At 41.7% G+C, this 8,779-nt stretch overlaps 1 non-coding gene across 1 annotated transcript; it reads right to left on the reverse strand.

Annotated features, from left to right (window-relative positions):
- Positions 1-8,460: 8,460 nt before the first annotated feature.
- On the reverse strand, positions 8,461-8,568 carry LOC111915593 (small nucleolar RNA R71). Its single transcript, XR_002858202.1, has one exon. It is a non-coding gene; the product is annotated as a small nucleolar RNA R71 (small nucleolar RNA).
- Positions 8,569-8,779: the final 211 nt, after the last annotated feature.

An 8,779-nucleotide genomic window follows, 5' to 3' on the forward strand; every position in this document is an offset into this window, starting at 1 on the left:
GAAAATCAAACTTCTCGCGGGCAGAGCTTCGACTCGGGAACCGCACTTTTCGGGATCTTCGGGATCTCGGGACTTGCCTCGGGGCTAGGGTATAATACCGGGGCTTCGGGGTACTTCTGGCACGCAAAACGATGCAAAACGGGAGAGAGAAGAGAAGAAATTGGCAATTGGGTCGGCTGCCCTCGCATCCTATTTATAGGAGGCTGGAGCCTCGGAGTACGCGGGGCGTACTGGTCCGAAAAACGTCACTGCGTGTGTCATCCGAAGCCACTTGCTGCGAATGTCGACACTTCGGAGTACGCGGGGCGTACCTCGGATCAGACCGGTGACTCCTTCGGATAATGCTTCCGAATTTCCTTTTAAATTTAAATACAAATTGATTAATAAACTTCGGAAATTCATATCTTCTTCATACGAACTCCGTTTTTGACGTTCTTTATATCCACGCGAAGGTGAGACTACGTTCTACAACTTTCGTTTAGACTCCGTCGGCTAATTTTGACTTTTATTTTTATTATTTATTTTTAATAGGCCGCGACAGAAAACTTCGTTATAAATTCATAACTTCTTCGTTTGACGTCCGTTCTCGCCTAACTTTTTATCGCTTCGATACCAACAACGAGATCTCCGATTCTCGTTTAGAATGCTAAGGCTAAATATCGCTCTAACGTAAATTCACTTTTTACGTCGCGCTGTGTCGTGCCGGTTCTGTCGCGAAACTTTGACAGGTCATAACTTCTTCGTTATAACTCGGATTTTGGCGTTCTTTATATGTACGGAAACCTTGTAACATATACTACAACTTAGTTAGGATTATTCATCCTAAATAATCTTCTATCAAAAAGTCATTTTTGACTCTTATTGTCTCTAAATTGACTAGCCCTGATCTACGGGCGTTACAGACGGCATTCCACACCAATCACGACACGCTCTGCTACCGGAAAATGCCATTTGGGATAAAAACGACGGGGCAACATACTACCACCTGATGGAAAAAGTCTTCATCGACCAGATCGGCAGGAACTTTGAGGTATACATTGAAGACATGGTTATCAAAATCCATCACAATGCAGCATTATTTTGGAGATATTGAGGAAACCTTCCGGACTCTGGCACAACCATAGATTAAAATCAATCTAGGGAAATACACCTTTGGAGTAAAAGAGGCCCATTTCCTAGGTTACCAGATAAACAAAGAAGGAATCGCACCAAACTAAACCATAGTCCAGGAATTCCTCAACTCCAAGACCCCCTCATAACCTAAAGGGGGTTCAGGAGATCAACGTAAGGTTAATGACGCTCGGTAGGTTCATTGCCAAGTCAGCTGAAAAAACCCTTCCGCTCTTCCATAACCTAAAGGGTTGTATCAAATAAATTTGGTTCAAATGGATAGAAGAGGCCGATAAAGCCCTGCAACATATGAATGAAGTCTTGTAGCAGCTCCTACCAATGGCGAGCCCCCTACCAGGAGAGACCCTAAAATGTACCTATCAGCATCTGGCAAAGCTATATCGTCAGTACTGACAGTCCAGAAGGATAAGAAGTAGTTGCCATGGCGAGCCCCCTCCCTGCCAGACGCCTCCGATGCTACTTCCAGGCTCATAAGATTGATGTTTTAACTAGCTCTACAATGAAGCAAATCCTCCTAAGGCCGGAAAATTCGGGACGACTGGAAAAATAGGTCATCGAGCTAAGGAGCACGACATAGATTACTGACCATGCACCAGCATCAAAGCTCAAGCTTTAGCAGACTTCCAAGTAGAAATCCCTGATACATTCAAAAGGGCACCAACGGTCATGTCAATAGTACCCTCAGACCCCAAAGTGAGTACAGATGTGTAGGAACTACATATCGACGGTGCTGCAAGTAAGGAAGGGTTTGGCGCAGGTTTGGTCCTCAAAAACCCTAGTGGCAACAAAATCAAATATGCCATGGGATTCAACTTTCAGGTCTCCAGCAACGATGACGAATACGAAGCATTTCTTGTGGGCCTTTGCTTAGCACGAGAGGATGAAGAGCAATACATCTCAGCTTTTAGCGACTCTTTACTCATCACCAACCAAGTCAATGGCACGTATGAAGCCAAAGACTAGATAATGCAAAGATACCTAGACGCAATGCGAAATTTAGCACATTACTTTAAAAGCTTTAAGATCAAGCCAATTCTTCGGGGGAAGAATGTGAGGTCTGACTCTCTCAACAAGTTGGCATCGACATCTTTCAATCAATTAACCAAGAAAGTGTTGGTAGAGGTTCTCATGGAGAGAAGTATTGACAATAAACAAAATGATACCATCGCAGCACCCCCGATTGGACCAAGACCTATCTTGACTACCTTTACATGGGGTCCTCCCAGATGATCCTGCGGCAGCCAGAAAAATCAAAGTCAAAGCCTTGTAGTTCACTATAATGGAGAAACAATTGTACAAGAAAGGGTATCTAGTACCGTGGATCAGATGCATCGCATACGCAGAGGGACGATATCTCTTGGAGGGAAGTCATGTAGGCGAAGGTGGGGCGCACGAAGGCACATGGGCACTCATGAGATAGATACTTCACCTAGGAGTATGCTAGCCTGACATATATAAGGATGCAGCTGAACTCACAACGAAATGACAAGAGTTCCAAGCATTCACCCCCTTCCAAAAATAGCCCGCCATGCCACTAACCAACATCAACAGCCCCTGTCATTTTCATCAGTGGGGTGTAGATATCGTAGGGTCGTTCCTGGTTGCCCTTGGAGGATCCAAGTTCTTGCTAGTTGCTACTGATTACTTCACTAAATGGATTAAGGTTGAACCACTATCCACGATCACATGCAAGCAAATGTTAAAATTCATGTGGAAGAACATCCTCATGGAATCCCCCCCCCCCCCCCCCCCCCGCGCGGAGTCCTAATCAGTGACAATGGTACTCAATTTGAGGGTAGTCCTTTCAAGGAATGGTGCGAAGAAAAGAAAATTCATTTTCAGTTCACCTCAGTAGCCCACCCTCAGGCCAACCTCCAGATTGAGGTGTCAAATAAGATCATTGGCAATGGTTTCAAGAAGTTCTTGATCAAATCCAAAGGGGCTTGCATCGAGGAACTATAGATAGTACTTTGGTCGTCTTGTACGACCTTAAGGTCTAGTACCAGAGAAACACCTTTCATCTTGATGTATGGCACGGAAGCAGTGCTCCTACTCAAAATATTAAGCAAATCATTGCAAGTGACGACGTTCGATGCAAATACCAATGAGGTTGAACAGCGTCAAGACCTGGACATACTCAACGAAAAGCGCAAAGCTGGCAAACTCTGCCAAGAGGCTTATAAGGCTCGTACCAAAAATTAATACAATCGACGCATGCTCATAAAAAACTTCAAGGTGCGAGAATGGTTACCACAGAAGAACGAGTCCAGTCACGCATAGCCCTAAGGCAAGTTGAGTGTCATTTGGAAAGGAACGTATAAGATTATAGAGACACACCATAACAGAGCCTATGTATTGGAATCGCGGAACGAGATGCCAATCCCCTGTACCTAAAATGCGCATCACATGTGCCACTTCTACAACTAGAGTGAGGATCGAGATAAGATACACTCAGGGGAAGGGAATCTTGATCAAACTCCTAACGGATAATCACACCCCAACGACTGCCCAAGAGCTAGGCCCAAGTTTGTGTCATAGTGTAGTTACTTTTTGTTCTCACCAAATAATATTGATATCCTATATGTGTTATCAGTAAAGTGATGCAAACTAACCACTATCAAAAAGAAAACTATTAGAACATTTTTTTTACTATCCAAGCTTGGTACCATTTAAACAAGAGGTTGTACACACTTACTAAATGATAAGAAGGAATGATCATCGACATCATTTGAGTGAAACCATTATGAGAATGCAACCATAGGCTTTAAATTTCCCTAAAATGTCAATACATCCCAAAGGGCCATAACTTTTCGAACATGACATGAATAAAGACTTCAAAGTCTCATAACCTTTCGATTGAAATGAAAAATGCCTAAGTCCTAAACGCATCGAGGTGAGGATCTTGGATTGAATTAGATGACTAGGTCCAGAGTGCAACCTCCCCGTAGTCCAAGACTTAAAACAAAGTCCGAAAAGGGTGATAAGAAAACTCTAGCTAAAAACAACACCCTAAAAAGATGAGCTAGCCAAGGTTCACAACCAAAAGCTAATTAAAATGCTTTGGCCTAAAAGCACAGGCCCACGACTCAAAAAGGGGACACATTCCAAGCTCCCAGTGCTAGCCCAAGGATGGGCCCAAAGGGAACTTAAACAAATCAGAGCTCCGGAGTCGCAGATGTAGCAGGTTACTCAACTATCAATCCAAAAAAAAAAAACCCAAGGCCAGCATAGACCTTGGGTAAGAATTGCTTCACTAAGGAAAGAAACAAACACACGCACCCCATTAGCCAACATAAACATCGGAGACTAAGGCAAAAAAACTTCCAAATGAGAATACAATGCCATAAAAATAAAAAATAAATATGCATTGTCTGTCTCACATCGCCCAGACTTACATAAAGACCACACAGGGCTACAAACAAACCAATGGAGTAAGGAAATGTGGTTTGGGGAAAAAGAAGAATTTAATTGTCGAGAGAAGGAGAAGAAGGTCCAATGTCCCTGAATAGCCCACCGAAGGACGCTCTTCAGCCTAAGAATCCAAACTAAGTTGGCGGAGCCCTGCCAAGTTCAACTCACCAAGGCGGAGGTATGAGGCAAAATTGTCTCCAAGAACGCCTCTATGGAAGCATGCCTCACCTGCGCTGACTTTGCTGCAGCACTTAACTCCACCGGATTAAAATTCCTGGTAGCCAACTGCTTCCGCACTGCCTATCTACCACCCTCAATACTGGCAGCCATGCATGCCGCCTTCAGGAGCAAAGTGGAAATTCTTCACTCTCTATGACCCAGTCCACCATGCGAACATCCTCCTCTTGAAGGATCCAAGCCAAATCCTTTTCCAAGGCTCTCCTTATTGATGCTTTAACAACTAGCCGCTTGCTTTTCTCTCACATGCACACTTCCAGTGCCTCCTTCTCTGCTGCCAGATCTTGCACTTAATGTGAAAAATGCTCCACCTTCTTTTCCAAGCTCACCACTTAGTCCTCAGTGGCAAACTTCTCTCCATATAAAACAACATAGCGCTCCTTAAACTTGTGTTTCTCACCATCAAGGAGCCATACCTTCTGCCCAAGCTCCTCATGTTCAGTCCTGACGGTACCCAACTCCACCAAGTCAGCACCCAAGTAGCGAAGGAAACTATCTACTGCCACCAAATACGGAGCAACCTGGGGAGCAACTTATTGGAGATCATTATCCATGTGGGAATGAGAAAGGAGTTCCTCCAAAGTGGCTGGAGGAAACATATGACGACACCACTCGTGGGCACTAGTCACTGGTGCGGTGCAATTTCTCCCTGGATCACTCCCTCCGACTGACATGAAGTGTCATCATCGAGGATGTCGATCACAACAGGCGAGCCCCGATGCATGAAATTAATTTTATGCTTCTTGTGTAACCGGCTACCAATTGTAATGGCCCAACATCACGAATGAGCGAGGAGTTTGCCCAAGTTGTGTGCTGGTTAATGGCAACCCGACTGCCACCAACGGACCCTCCCCCCCCCCCCCCCCCTTCACCATCAGCTCCTTGGGAAAGCAAGTTGAAGGATTTTTATAGGAAACATAGTCAACAACTACACCCATCAGGCTAGAATCAGCTTGATCGCTAGGCCCTTTGTGTATAGCGGTGGACAGAATGGATGGGACAGACGCACGAGTGGTCCTAGTAGGTGGTGGGGGAGCCTCCACCAAAATAACCACGTGATATTCAAGGTCACCCTTAAACTTCCCATGCAGCACTCTCTTGAGGGATAAAATCCTCTTAGTACCTACAACTGAAACAACAAGCAATAAATGATTTTTCTCCTCCCCAAGGGAAGTTTCTCAAAACAAAGGGTTAAGGAAGTGACACTTACCATCCTTGGCCATGTAAAATTAACGCATCATCCCACGGGCTCGCCAAGCGTCACTCATCCCCGCCGCTACCAAGATGTAGTCTTGCCAATCTTCCCCGTTAAAGCAGATCCCCTTCAACGCTTGAGCCACGAACAAACGTGTGCCCGACAATTGACATGTCAAATCAGAGGTAATGGCTACACGGAGATAGCCAAGACCGATCCAGTCACTCTTAACCCACAACCACCGTTCATGTCATTTCTTTCGAAGAGCCTTCTGGTTAACAATAAACACGAGAGTATTACGCCGCTGAGAGAAAGAGTGCATGCCCGACTGGGTTGATGAGTTGAAGAAAGCATGGAAGGCTCGAAATTAAGGAAGTACACCCAAGGCTTGGAAATCCAAGTTGAAGCCAACAATCTTCCTAACAACATTAGGAGTAAGGTCGTCCATAGAGAAACCATACTCGTGCATGACCTCTGATATGAGCATATTTAACTACATATTTAATGTATATTTCTAATACTTTTAGCTACAATTATGATTATTTTGGCACAAAATATATTTATTATGGTTTAAATATGTTTTGTAGGAACAATGATATGATCGGGATAAAAATGAAGCAAACAAGGAGCTGGAAGGAAGAAAATAGAAGCAAGAAGATAGAAGAAGACTTGAATACTGAAGACCACATCGTGGCGAGCCTCCAACACGATGTAATGAAGGGAAGATTCTCGACCAATCAACTAACTTGGAGAATATGGGATATACATTATGACCATAATATGGTGACTTTCAACCACAACGTGGTGACTTTCAACGACGACCTGGTGAGCATATATATGGAAATTATAAATACTCGAACATTAGGTTGAATTTAAAGGCTTCCAACCGGTTTTTAGAGGATAGCTGTGACTAAACACCTTTGGAAACTCGGAAGAAGATTGAAAATCAAGTGGAGCTCAAGAATTGACGAAGAATTAGAAGATTTCTACATTAATCCATCCGTTTGCTAATCATTACCTATGTCTAGCTTAATTTATATGGATTTGGTGTGTTTTTCTGCCACAATGAGAGGCTAAAAACCTTTTACTTCTATTTGGTGAAGATCAAACTAATCCAAATGTGTCGCTTTTGATAATTGGATGCTTATTATTGATTTTACTTGTGTTAGCTAATCCAAGCCCTAGCATGTTTTAGTTGTAGTTTATATTGCTTAAAAATCAGATTTTGTGTGATAGTTGATCATTCTAATTACATGAATTTGTATCCTAATTTTTTTGATCATTAAATAATTAGAGATAAGATTAATCACATCTTAGATAAAGTAATTAAAGCCAGTAAATTTAACTATGTTAGTGAACATAATTAATCTTAATTTGTGCTTGGTTGCTTAACTTGATCATAGGAAAGTATCTATTATCATTCATAATCCAATTTGTGCTTATTATCGATTTGTTGTTTAACTTGTGCATGATCATTGGATGATAATTCATAAACTAGTAATTCTAGTTATTTGATCATAATAGTTAGTTAACAATTGGTAATCAATATAATCCATCCATTATAAATCAACAATAGGAGAAGGTGAAATCGTATCTAGGAAGTACTCTTTAATTCTTTAAGTTAATTTGTTTTTTGTGTTTGCTTAATTGTTTAGTTTATAGTAAGTTCTTTTGATCATTCAAAATCAATAACACCCCCCCCCCCAATCATAGTTTGTTTCTTAGTTTAATTAGAAATGGTTATTTATTTAATTGAATTTCGTTCCCTGTGTTCGACACCCGACTTACCTGAGCTATTCTATAATATGACACGATACACTGCCAGTAAGTGTTTAGTTAGTAAAAATTTGTTAGGTTATAAATTTAAAAGTTGATAGGTATATTTTATGCACATTAAGTTTTTAGCGTCGTTGCTAGGGAATGGCTTATTTGATTTATAGGTTAACTGCTTTTAGTTACTCGATCCTTTTTGTGGGGTAAAAACCACAAAAAGTTTCTTTTATGCATTTACTTTGCTTTCTGAACAACAATCACGTCAAAGTTACGTCTCAATGAAATTTTACTTTAGTAAATTTTATTCTTTTTATGCTTTCTTGTTTTGTTTTATTTTAGTGATTATTACGAGAATGACTATGAGAGACTACAAGAAGAGGATACATGAAGACACAGATCTTGTAACACCCGAGATACCTATTGAAAGAAGTTTTGAGCTCAAGAGGCATATTCTACCAATGCTCAAGAACTAACCTTTCACAGAGAAAGAGTACAGAGACACATTCAAGCACATTGATGAAGTAAAGGACATTGCAAACTACTTTAATGTTCCAAACATGCCACGCAAGTCAGTGCTACTTAGGATGCTTCCGGTGACATTTACCGATGAAGCTAAGGTTTGGTTGAAATCACTCGCGCCCGGATCCATTACTACGTACCCAAATCTTCATGTTGCTTTTATTGAGCAATTTATTCCACCTTCAAATATCTCAAAGCTTAAGAAGAAGATTTCTAATTTTCAACAAGAGGTTGGAGAATCCTTATATGAAGCGTGGGAGAGATACAAGGGTTTGCTTATGAGTTCTCCTCAACAATATCTCAATGTCCAACAAGAAGTGTCCATTTTCTATAATGGGGTGAATGTCACAACAAGGCAATTTCTTGACTCTCAAGTACCAATGACGAAGAAGGAACCGACCGTTATTAAAGAGTTGATTGAAGAATTCGCAATGCATTCACATGAGTATCATAACCCACAACAAGATGTTACTAGAGGTAAAGGATATGGAGGCGACGAGAATATGGATTCCA

Source organism: Lactuca sativa, chromosome 3 (genome assembly GCF_002870075.4).
Source record: "Lactuca sativa cultivar Salinas chromosome 3, Lsat_Salinas_v11, whole genome shotgun sequence".
NCBI lineage: Eukaryota > Viridiplantae > Streptophyta > Magnoliopsida > Asterales > Asteraceae > Lactuca > Lactuca sativa.